Source organism: Oryctolagus cuniculus, chromosome 11 (assembly GCF_051225735.1).
Source record: "Oryctolagus cuniculus isolate XC-2025 breed Fujian yellow rabbit chromosome 11, ASM5122573v1, whole genome shotgun sequence".
NCBI classification, from domain to species: Eukaryota; Metazoa; Chordata; class Mammalia; order Lagomorpha; family Leporidae; genus Oryctolagus; species Oryctolagus cuniculus.
Genome location: NC_142877.1, coordinates 52,341,364 through 52,352,935, shown reverse-complemented (window position 1 = coordinate 52,352,935; position 11,572 = coordinate 52,341,364). Strand labels below are relative to the sequence as shown.

Here is an 11,572-nt window from a genome sequence, read left to right as displayed (position 1 = left end):
AGGTCTCCCACATGGCCCAAGTCCTTGGGCCATCCTCCACTGCTTTCCCAGGCCAGGGAGCTGGATTAGAAGTGGAACAGCCGGCGGTTCTAGTTCCAGTTGCTCCTCTTTCAATCCAGCTCTCTGCTATGGACTGGGAGAGCAGTAGAGGATGGCCCAAATCCTTGAGCCCCTGCACCCATGTGGGAGACCGGCAAGAAGCTCCTGGCTCCTGGCTTCAGATTGGCGCAGTTCTGGCCATTGCGGTCATTTGGAGAGTGAACCAACAGAAGGAAGACCTTTCTCTCTGTCTCTCCCTCTCACTGTCTGTACTCTACCTTCAAATAAATAAATAAAATCTTTAAAAAAAAAAAAAAAGAAGAAGAAGTGGAGCAGCTGGGACTCAAACCGGCATCCATATGGGATGCTGGCACTTCAGGTGGTGGCTTTACCCACTATGCCACAGCACTGGCCTGAAAATTCCTGTAATGTAACTGCAGTAGGAGCGTTAGGTAGTATGTGACAGGCAAAGGAATGGTGAGAAGCAGGTTTGCCATCTATTCCCACGGTGGCACACTCTTTGAAGATAGGAATTCAGAACACTTGGGAATTCAGAGCAGAATCAGTGGTTCCCACATCAATTAGAAAATCAATATTCTTGGGGTCGGTACTGTGGTGTAGCAGGTAAAGCCACCGCCTGCTGTGCCGGCATCTTATATGGATGCCGGTTTGAGACCCGACTGCTCCACTTCCAATCCAGCTCTCTGCTGTGGCCTGTGAAAGCAGTAGAAGATGGCCCAAGTCCTTGGGCCCCTGCACCCACATGGGACACCTAGAAGAAGCTCCTGGCTCCTGGCTTCAGATTGGCACAGCTCTGGCCATTGCAACCAATTGGGGAGTGAACCAATGGATAGAAGACCTCTCTCTCTCTCTCTCTCTCTCTCTCTCTCTCTCTCTCTCTCTGCCTCTGCCTCTCTGCAACCCTGCCTTTCAAATAAAATAAATAAATCTTCAAAGGAATAAAATCAATATTCTTACCTGTGACATCCAGGGTCACCCAGTCCTCCAGGGGTTAGGTGGTTATGAGTTATGGGAGCTGCCTGAACACCCAGGAGCCTTCAGTCCTCAAGTAAGGGAGTACTCCCCTCCCCTTGGAGCTGAGAGTGAACCCATTTCCAGTGCCTTCTTACGTGCATCAGGGGCAGGGAACGGGCGGGGACATTCGCCTCCCCAGAGTCCAGCTTCCCACACCTGAAACGTTATCTCTTGGGCTTCTCGCCCAGGGTTGGACGCTCCCTGGGTTGGCACTGAGGTCTTGGGGTGCTGGCTCTGATGCTGTCCTGAGAACCTGTTGTCTGGACTACTGTTCCGTGGGCTCCTCCTCAGCCTGCCTCTATTGGTCAACACCCCAAATGCTACAGCATCTGGTTCAATGGAGTTAGGGGCCCATTTCCAGTCTGGAGTTTATCCGGATATCTGGGGCTGCCTGAGAAAGTGAGTACCAAGTGCAACCAATCCTTCAAGGGTGCTGGGATCTCTGTTAGTTTATCTCCTTAAGGCCTCTACCAGCCATCCCTGGAACCAGGCTGGAATCTTCTTTTTTTAAAAAATTATTTTATTTCATTTTATTTATTGAAAGTTAGAGTTACAAAGACAGAGGGAGAGACAGAGAGAGAGAGAGAGAGAGAGATCTTCCATCTGCTGATTCACTCCCCAAATGACCACAACAGCCAGGCTAAAGCCAAGAGTCAGCAGCTTCATCCGGGTCTCCTATGTGGGTGGCAGGGGTCCAAGTCCTTGGCTTTCCCAGGAGCATTACCAGGAAGCCAGATAGGAAGTGAAGCAACTGAGACTTGAATTGGCGGCCATATAGGATGCGTGCGTCGTAGCAGATGGCAGCTTGATGCAGCACACCACAGTATCAGCCCCCTACCTCCCTGGCTTTTGTTTATATTGATTTCAGTCAGTCATGGAAAAACAGGCATGAATTCTACTGCTCCAGTGTCTCTGTCAGCCACCTCTCTCAGAGGACAAAGGCCACTTCTACCCGGTTGTAAGTGATTCCAGTGGGGTTATCCTCCAACAGGGTGGATGCAGTGGACTAGTAAAAGGTGAAAGAGAATTGGGGCTGGAGGGGCACGGAGGTGGGGGCTCCTCACCCCTGGGATGGTTCTAGCAAGTGGACAAGCTGAGGGGGAGGGGGCTCAGCACAAATGTTTCCCTGTGTCTCCAGGAGGGCATGGGTATAACAGAGCCTACAGCTCCCTCTAAGGGTGGGATGTTGAAAAAGTGCCATGCAGGCAGAATGTAAGAAATCTAGCCATTTTTGTTGTGTCTTACAGAAGACGATCGATTAAAGGTGGGGGTCCCACTTGGTGGCCGGGTTTCCCAATTCTCTACCTTATTTTGTGGCCAGACACTGTTGCAAAACAAGCCTTTGCTTGTTTAGAACATCTAGTCTAAAGGCTTCATGTGGTGAGTCCACGGGAATGGACAGGGAGTTATCCATGGCAGGAATAGCTTCCTTGTAACCTAAGGAGAAAAAGCATAAGAGGAAGAAACGGGGGAGCCCTGCAGCATAGCAGGTAGAGCCACCGCCTGCAGTGCTGGCGTCCTATAGCGGCGCCGGTTCGTGTCCTGGCTGCTCTACTTCCGACCCAGCTCTCCCTATGGGAAAGCAGTAGAAGATGGCCTGTATGGGATGCAGGTAGCAGTTTTATCTGATATACCACAATGCTGGCCCTTACTCTTCTTTAAAAAAATTTTATTTAGTGGCGTAGTGGGCAAAGCCGCCACCTGCAGTGCCAGCACCCGTATGGGTACTGGTTTAAGTCCTGGCTGCTCCTCTTCCAATCCAGCTCTCTGCTATGGCCTGGAAGAGCAGTAGAAGATGGCCCAAGTGCTTGGGCCCCTGAACCTGCATGAGAGACCCATAAGAAGCTTCTTATGACTCCTGGCTTCAGACCAATCCAGCTCTGGCCATTGTGGTCATTTGGGGAGGGAACAAGCAGATGGAAGACTCTCTCTCTCTCTCTCTCTCTCTCTCTCTCTCCTTCTACCTCTCTGTAGCTCTGCCTTTCAAATAATAATAAATAAATTTTTTGAAAGTGACAGAGAGAAGGGGAGAGACATAGGGAGAGAGACCTTCATCTGCTGGTTCACTTCCCAAATAACTGCAACAGCTGGGGCTGAGCCAGGCTGAAGCCAGGATCCAGGAGCTCCATCCGGGTCTCCTACATGAGTAGCAGGGACCCAAGTACTTGGACCATCATCTTATGCTTTCCCAGGCACATTATCTGGGAGCTGGAGTGGAAGTGGAGCATCCAGGACTGGAAGTGGCACTGCAGTAGATGCCAGTGCCACAAACAGCTGCTTAACGCACTGCACTGCAAACACTGGCTTCCTACACAGGAGTCTCTGTGTTTGCTTTTCCCGACAAAATTCTTTTGATGTTTTAGTGTAACTAATAAAAATAACTGTAGGAGCAGGTACCTTTAGCTGAACATCTACTATGTTCACCTGCTGTGCCACAATGCCAGCCCCTACTCTTCTTGACATCTCATGATGTGGATGGGGGGTGGCCAAGGGGTCCAGGGTCTTGTCATCAGTGTAGGGACACAAAGGCTGGTGGAAAAGGATTTATTGACAGAGCCAAGTTCACTCAAGGAGTGAGGGCGAGCGAGTGGGCTAGGTAGGGAGCTAGTTAGTGAACCGAGGAGGTAGGAGTCTGCCAGCTTCCTTCTTGCTGCAGCCCTGCCCTGCTGAGAGCCCCACCGCCTTCCATGCCAACTCAGCACCTCCTTCCCATGATGCACTTGAACCTCATTCCTCCATTGGGCGGAAGACAGCTTGAAGAGCATGTGTACGTGCTGAGCTGCAACGGAGATACCATGAAACCTTCCAAGAGGATCAACACGCACACTGAACCCTGCCCAAACTCCGCCCCATGTGTATATTCAACCAGTGCACTCCCTACCCCATAAAGGAGGCAGCTCCAGTTTCAGTGGGGGCAGCAGCAGCAGTGATGCTAGCAGATTCTGCACATGGAGTGAGGCTGCCCACATTCACCTCTGTGTGTGTCACCTCTTTTAATAAATCCTGTTCTGTGTCTCTACTTTGAATCCTTCTGTCATGCTGAGACAAGGACTTGGAGTAAATTCAGCTGGGGACACCCCATCACATAGCACGGGCACCCCTGAGAATGAGCTGGTGTGTGCGCAGGGCCTGAGGCAGATTCTTCAAGGGTGGGTGAATTTCTGATTGCACAGGTGCAGTAGGGGCACACGCTCTGACATAGATTACGTGTGTCATTAGCATCTTCGGTCTCCTCCCAGGGGTATGTTTTTTACGATTATCATGAAGCAAAGGTTGGTCAGTGGATAAGATGACCACTTGGGAGTAATGGCACCTTATGGGCACTGTGGTGTAATGGCACCATATGGGTGCTGGTTCGAGTCCCAGCTGTTTCACTTCTGATCCAGCTCTCTGCTATGGCCTGGGAATGCAGTGGAGGATGGCCCAAGTCCTTGGGCCCCTGCACCCACGTGGGAGACTGGAAAAACTCCTGGCTTTGGATTGGCACAGCTCTGGCCATTGTGGCCATTTGGGGAGTGAACCAATGGCTCTCTCTCTCTCTCTCCCTTTCAAATAAATAAATAAATCTTAAAAAAAATTTACAACCACACTTGATCTGGTAAAACCAGTTTTTGCTGGTCTGCTCCATCCACGGAGGGGGCTTGGGTCTGACTGCTTAATCACTGTTGGTCTGTCAAGAGATATCTGTGACGTCATTAATGAGGTCGCCTGCCCTAGGCCTGTTTCTTCTCTGTCTTGCCTCACTAAGCCAGCTATGGTTCCCGCTCCAATAGCTCAAGTAAAATTAACAATACCTAAATATTATGACATAAAGTTGATAATTTATGTTCTATAAGGGAACAAGAACTTATGTATGCAAGAGTACACACACACACACACACACACACAAACATATTCATAAGTAAACAAGGAAGAAACACTCATGGTGGGGCCGGCGCTGTGGCGTAGCAGGTTAAGCCGCCGCCTGCAGTGCTGGCATCCCATATGAGCGCTGGTTTGAGTCCAGGCTGCTCCAGTTCTGATCCAGCTCTCTGCTAATGTGCCTGGGAAGGCAGTGGAAGATGGCTCAAGTAGCTGGATCCCTGCATCCACATGGGAGATCCAGATGAAGCTCCTGGCTCCTGGCTTCAGCCTCGCTCAGCCTTGATTGTTGCAGCTACTTGGGGAAGTGAACCAGTGGATAGTAGAAGATTCTCTTTCTCTCTCTTTCTCTCTCAAGATTTTATTTATTTATTTGAAAGACAGAGTTACACACAGAGAGAAGGAGAGACAGAGAGAGAGAGAGAGGTCTTCCATTCACTGGTTCACTTCCCAATTGGCTGCAACAGCTGAAGCTGCGCCAATCCAAAGCCAAGAGCTAGGAACCAGGAGCCAGGAGTTTCCTCCAGGTCTCCCACGTGGGTGCAGGGGCCCAAGGACTTGGACCATCTTCTACCACTTTCTCAGGCCATAGCAGAGAGCTGGATCAGAAGTGGAGCAGCCGGGACTAGAACTGCACCCATATGGGATGCTGGCACTGCAGGTGGTGGCTTTACCTGCTACACCACAATGCAGGCCCCGCTCAGCTCTCTTTGATAGTCAGGATCACCCACACTGACCAGCACAATCACTCCTTTCTTTGGCTGTTGATGCAGAGGCGTTAGTAAAGGGGCCCTGTGTCAGGCTCAGCTTCCAGTTCAGTGCAGTCATTGCTGTGCCTCCTACTGGAAGTATTTTACTCTTTGGAATTAAGACTTCGACGCCAGCAGGGCATGAGACTGGGGAACAGAAAACATAAATTTTACTAGTGGATCACTAGGGATAATTGAGACCAAGTCCCTGTAATGCAAAAGGGGCACCTAGTGTGTCTCATCTGTCTGCCTTAGCTCAAGGTTTATCTGTGCATTGGGTAAGTGGACCCAGGTTTGGGGATTCTGTAGCAACACTTGAAACAAGTCTGGGAGATTGTTCTCAACATAATGGGAGCAGTGTCACTTCCATTCTACCTGCTTGATTCCTGGATCCTGGCTGTGGGAGGATTAGCTCTGAGTCAGAGCACCTTCTGAAAGACCCTGCCCATGGTGCTGGCACTGTTACTTGGGGCTTTAAAAGATCAGCCTGGGGCTGGTAAAGCCGCCACCTGTGGTGTTGGCATCCCATATGGGCTCCAGTTCAAGTCCCAGCTGCTCTACTTCCTATCCAGCTCTCTGCTATGGCCTGGGAAAGCAGTAGAAGATGGCCCAAGTCCTTGGGCCCCTGAACCCACTTGGGAGACCCAGAAGAAGCTCCTGGCTCCTGGCTTCAGATCGGTGCAGCTCCAGCTGTTGCAATCAATTGGTGGATGAACCAGCAGATGGAAGACCTCTCTCTCTCTCTCTCACTCTCTCTCTCTCCTTCTCTCTCTGTGTAACTCTGACTTTCAAATAAATAAATCTTAAAAAAAAAAAAAGATCATCCTGCTGTTTTATCATGCTATCTACTTCAGCCTGATGAAGAACATAGTCAGACCAATGAATTCTGTAGGCACGGGCCCACGGTCACACTTCACTTGCCGCACAGTGAGTTCCTTGATCAAAAGCAATGTTGCGTGGAATACTGTGAGGGCGGATGAGGCAAGCCATGAGTCCACGGGTGGCAGTTTTGGCAGAAGCATTGTGCACAGGGAAGACAAATCTGGATTTGTTCTTTTCCTTGTTTATTTGCCATTTGCACATCCTCTTTTGTGTATATCTGTTCGTGTTTCTTGCCTGCTTTTATATCAGATTGTATGCCCTTTGTTTATTTTTATTTTTATTTTCATCTACTTGAAAGGCAGAGTGACAGAGTGACGGGGGAAAGAGAGGGAGATAGAGATGGGCGGGGGGGAGGGCTTCCATCTGCTGATTCACTTCCAAACATCTGCAACAGCCAGGACTAGGTCAAGTTGAACCCAGGAGCCTGAAATTCCATCTGAGTCTCTTTTTGTTTGGACTAACAAAATATCTTAGAAATGTAAAGTAATCTTTTTGTAGACTTGCTATTTGTTTTGTGCACCGTTTAAGAAGTCTTCTGGGGTCATCATTGTCACACATCTGGTTAAGCCACCACCCAGGACACTGGCACCCCATAAGAGTAACAGTTCAAGCCCCAGCTGTTCCATTTCCAATTCAGCTCCCTGCTAACAGCTGAAGATGGCCCTAGTGCTTGGACCCCTGCACCCACAAGGGAGACCCAGCTGGAGTTCTAGGCCACTGGTTCTGCCTGGTCCAGCTCTGACCATTGCAGCTATTTGGGGAGTGCACTAGCAAATGGAAGATCTCTCTCTCTCTCTCAGTCTTTCAAATAAATGAATAAATATTTTTAAAAAATAAACAGGTGAATTAGATACAAATGTAAAAGGAAAAACTATTTTTAAAAAAACCTTGAGAAAATAAGTTTGGAGCCTATTTTCCTGATGCATTAGCAGAGATCTGGATGGAAAGCAGAGCAACCAAGACTGGAATCCATGCTCATACGAGATGTGATGACGACACAGGTGGCAGCTTAACCCGCTGTGCCACAACACCACTCCTGAAGTTGATTTTTTTTTATTTACTTATTTGAAAGGCAGAGTTACAGAGAGGCAGAGGGAGAGAGAGAGAGAGAGAGAGAGAGAGAGAGAGAGAGAGAGAGAAAGGTCTTTCATCCACTGGTTCATTCCCCAGATGGCAACAGCTGGAACTGGGCTGATCCGAAGCCAGGAGCCTGGAGCTTCTCTCATGTGGGTGCAGAGGCCCAAGCACTTGGGCCATCTTCCACCTCTTTCTCAGGCCATAGCAGAGAGCTGAATTGGAACTGGAGCAGCCGGGACTCGAACTGGTGCCCATATGGAATGCCGGCACTGCAGGTGGTGGCTTTACCTACTACATCACAGCACCAGCCCCCTGCAGTTGGTTTTTAAAAATGTACTTATTTATTCATTCATTTGAGAGACAGAGACACACAGAAACAGACAGAATGATAGAAGAGAACTCCTACCTCCTAGTTCACTCCCTGAAATGGCCCCTGTGGCCAGGGGCTGGACCAGGCTGAATCCAGGAGCCAGGAACTCAATTCTCATCTGAGTGGCAGGAACATATCTACTTGAGCCATCACTGCTACCTCCCAGAGTCTGTGCTGGCAGGAAGCTGGAGTCATGATGAAGCAGGATCTTGAACAGGAACTGAGTATTGAACGTAGGCAGTTGATGTGGAATGCAGATACATTAACCAGTGTCTTGACCCTTAGGCCAATTTTATACATGCCTTGGGGATATTTCCTCACTGCCATGCAGGCCTGGGTCTGTGTTGGGTGCTTTATTCTATTCTGATGACCAATCTATCTGTCCTGTACCAATACTGCTCTGTGTTAATTATCATAGATTTGTTATAAAGTGTTGGTATGTGCTAAACAAAGAACTTACATTGTGTTCTTCTTGAAGGGAGACTTGGTTATTCTTGGCCTTTTGGATTTCTATATAAATTCATGAATCAGCTGTCAGTGTTCAGGCTGCAGGGATTTTGTGGGAATTGCACCAAATCTCTAGATAAGTTTGGAGAGAATTATCATCTTTGTAAGAACGAGTCTTCTAATTTGTGTGAATATGCTATTCTACTTATTTATGTTTTTCTTTGATTTCTCTTAAAATTGTATGTTTTCATCCACAAGTGTAAACATATTTTGTTAGAATTATTATTAGATATTTGATATTTTATTCCAATGAAAATGCCATCTTTTCTTTTTAAAGATTTATTTATTTATTTGAAAGGCAGGGTTACAGAGAGGCATTGACAGAGAGAGACAGAGAGAGAGAGATCTTCTATCTGCTGGTTCACTCCCCAAGTGGCTACAATGGCCAGAGCTGGGCTGATCTGAAGCCAGGAGCCAGGAGCTTATTCTGGATCTCCTATGCGGGTGCAGGAGCCCAAGTACTTGGGCCATCTTCTACTACTTTCCCAAGGCATAGCAGAGAGAAGGATTGGAAGTGGAGCAGCCATGACTCGAACTGGTGCACATATGGGATGCTGGCGTCACAGATGGCAGCTTTACCGGCTACACCACAGCACCAGTCCAGAAAATACCATCTTTTCAAATTTTTTTTGTTTGTTACTGACATACAAGAACAAAATTGACTTTTTGGAAGTTAATCTTGTCTTTAGCAATACCCCTAAACTCACTTATCACCTCTTCCTAAAAAAGCTAATTGACCTGTTTTGAAAGGCAGAGTAACAGAGAGAGACAGAGAAAGATCTTCCATCTGCTGGTTCATCTCCCAAATGGCTGCAATGGCTGGGGCTGGGCCAGGCCTAAGCCAGGAGCCTGGAACTCCATCCAGGTCCTCCACGTAGGGGTGTATTTGGGCCACTTTCTGCTGCTTTCCCAGGCACATTAGCAGGGAGCTGGATTAGAAGTGGAACAGCCAGGACTTGAACTGGTGCTCCCATTTGGGTTGCTGGTTTCAGACAAAGCTGCTTAACCCCCATTCCACTTAGTAATTCTTGCACTCTATTTATAGATTTCTCTAGATTTTCTATATCACAATTGTATCATCTGTGAATAATAGCATGTTTGCTTTTGCTTTTTCTCAAATCTTGTATTCCTTTGTCTTGCTTTCCTATGCTGGTTAGGACATTCAGGTCCTAATAGTAAACAGTGTCAGTAGGGCTGGGCAAATGGTTGGGGGCGATTTGATTCAAATGTTTCAGCCTTTCCCCGCTAAGCATCATGTTTGCTCACAGGAATTTCAAAGTTACTTTTTATCGAATTAAAAAAGCTTTCACTCCTTGATTTACTAGGAAAATCAATCAGCAGGCACAATGAATCAACATTGGATTTAATCCAACACCTTTCTGTATCTATTTCTCTGAAGTGCCCCTTCATCATAACCAAGAGTCCATATACATGAACAAAATAATTGGGATTTTTCTCACATGTTTGGTTAATACAGTGAATTACACTAATTTTCAAATGGTAAAATAACTTTCCATTTTGGGAATGAGGTAAAGGTATTATGCTATATTATCCTTTCCGTAAATGGATAGGTACTGTTGGCTTACATATTGTTTATAGTTTTTGTGTCTGTAACCAGGAGCGTAATCTTCCATTTATGTAATGTTTTATCAGGTTTTGGTATCAAAACTGCACTTGCCCTAAAAGTGAGTGGAAGAGAGCAGTCTTTGTTTCTATTATTTGGGAAAATTTATGATAACTTGGCGTTATTTCTTATTTGAAAGTGTGGTAGAATTTCACTGGTGCCACCTCTGGACCCAGAACCTGGGTTGTGGTGATTATTTTTAAGTTACAGCTTTATCGAAACACAATTCACATTTAAAATGCACAGCTCAGTGGGTTTTGGTATATTCATAGCATTGGCCAAACAGCACTGCATGCAATCCATTTTAGAATATTTTTACTACTCCATAAAGAAGCCCCACACCATTATAACTGAATTCCATTATGCAGGAATCACAGATTCATTTAATTACAAGGTTTTTTTTTTTTTTTTTTTTTTTTTCTTCCTTCCATTGTGGTCAAACCCAAGTGACCACAGTAGGGGATAAGCTCTCTGCCACTCTTGCTGCAGGGACTCAGTGTCACTAATGAGATGCTGCCTGTGGCATTGTGTTGGGTACAGGGACACACAGAAAAGAGGAGTGAATGGGGACACTGAGCTCTGGACTCTGCAGATCCCTGAAACTCCAGCCCCCCTACGCAGGAGGCAGGAACCCAAGCACTTGGGCCATTATCCACTGCCTCTCCGGTATGTACATTACCAGGAAGCTGGATCGAGGGCGGGGTGGCCAGAACTCGAACCAGTCACTCCAATGCGGGATGCGGGTGTCCCAGGTAGGGGCTGCATCTGCTGCGCCCATCGCGGGCCCCAACAACTGCATTTTTGAGCGCTGGCTCTTTGAAGTGCTGCGTATGCATTACCTCATTGGATTCTTACACTAACCCCGTGAAGTGGGTGCTACTATTATTTTTATCTCACAGGCGAAAAAAGTGATGCCTAGCGAGGGTTAAGCGATTCACTCCAGGGTATACAGCACCTGGACAACGCCCCTTGGGAGGGGCCGGTCAGTTCGGAGGACTGCATCTTGAGTCCTGGCGAGGAAGCCCAGCGATTCCCGGCCACCCCGGCTGTTTGCCATGAGCGTTTCCCTTGCGCCTCTCCGGTACCTCTCTCTTCTCAGCGCGGCGATGGATGCAGAGGTCCCCCGTTGCCATGGTGATGTGAGGAGGCTGGCGCGCCGCACGCCGAGTGTAGGCGATGCTGAGAACCGGCTGGGGATCCAGCATCGGACCGCGAGAAAAGAGATCGATGGGAAAGCCAGTCTGAAAAAGCCTGGCCTCCCGGGAGCTCCAGAGGGACCTCCACCCCTCCGCGTCCCCCTTCAGCCCCTGAGCTCCTAATCGGGGAGTGGAAGACCAGGCCTGACCGTGGACTGGGAGGCCGGTCCACTGCGGACGCCGGGCGGCTGCGCCCCGCCCTCCGTCTGCGAACCACCAGGGGCTCCGCCGC

The 11,572-nt window shown here is 48.2% G+C and overlaps 1 long non-coding RNA gene across 1 annotated transcript in view; it reads right to left on the bottom strand.

The window, feature by feature from the left end:
- Positions 1-10,446: 10,446 nt before the first annotated feature.
- LOC149123462 (uncharacterized) overlaps positions 10,447-11,572 on the bottom strand; it is a 32,523-nt gene continuing 31,397 nt past the window's right edge. The window contains exon 5 of the long non-coding RNA XR_016216705.1: positions 10,447-11,334. This is a non-coding gene — a long non-coding RNA (uncharacterized LOC149123462). The remainder of the gene's footprint in view (positions 11,335-11,572) is intronic.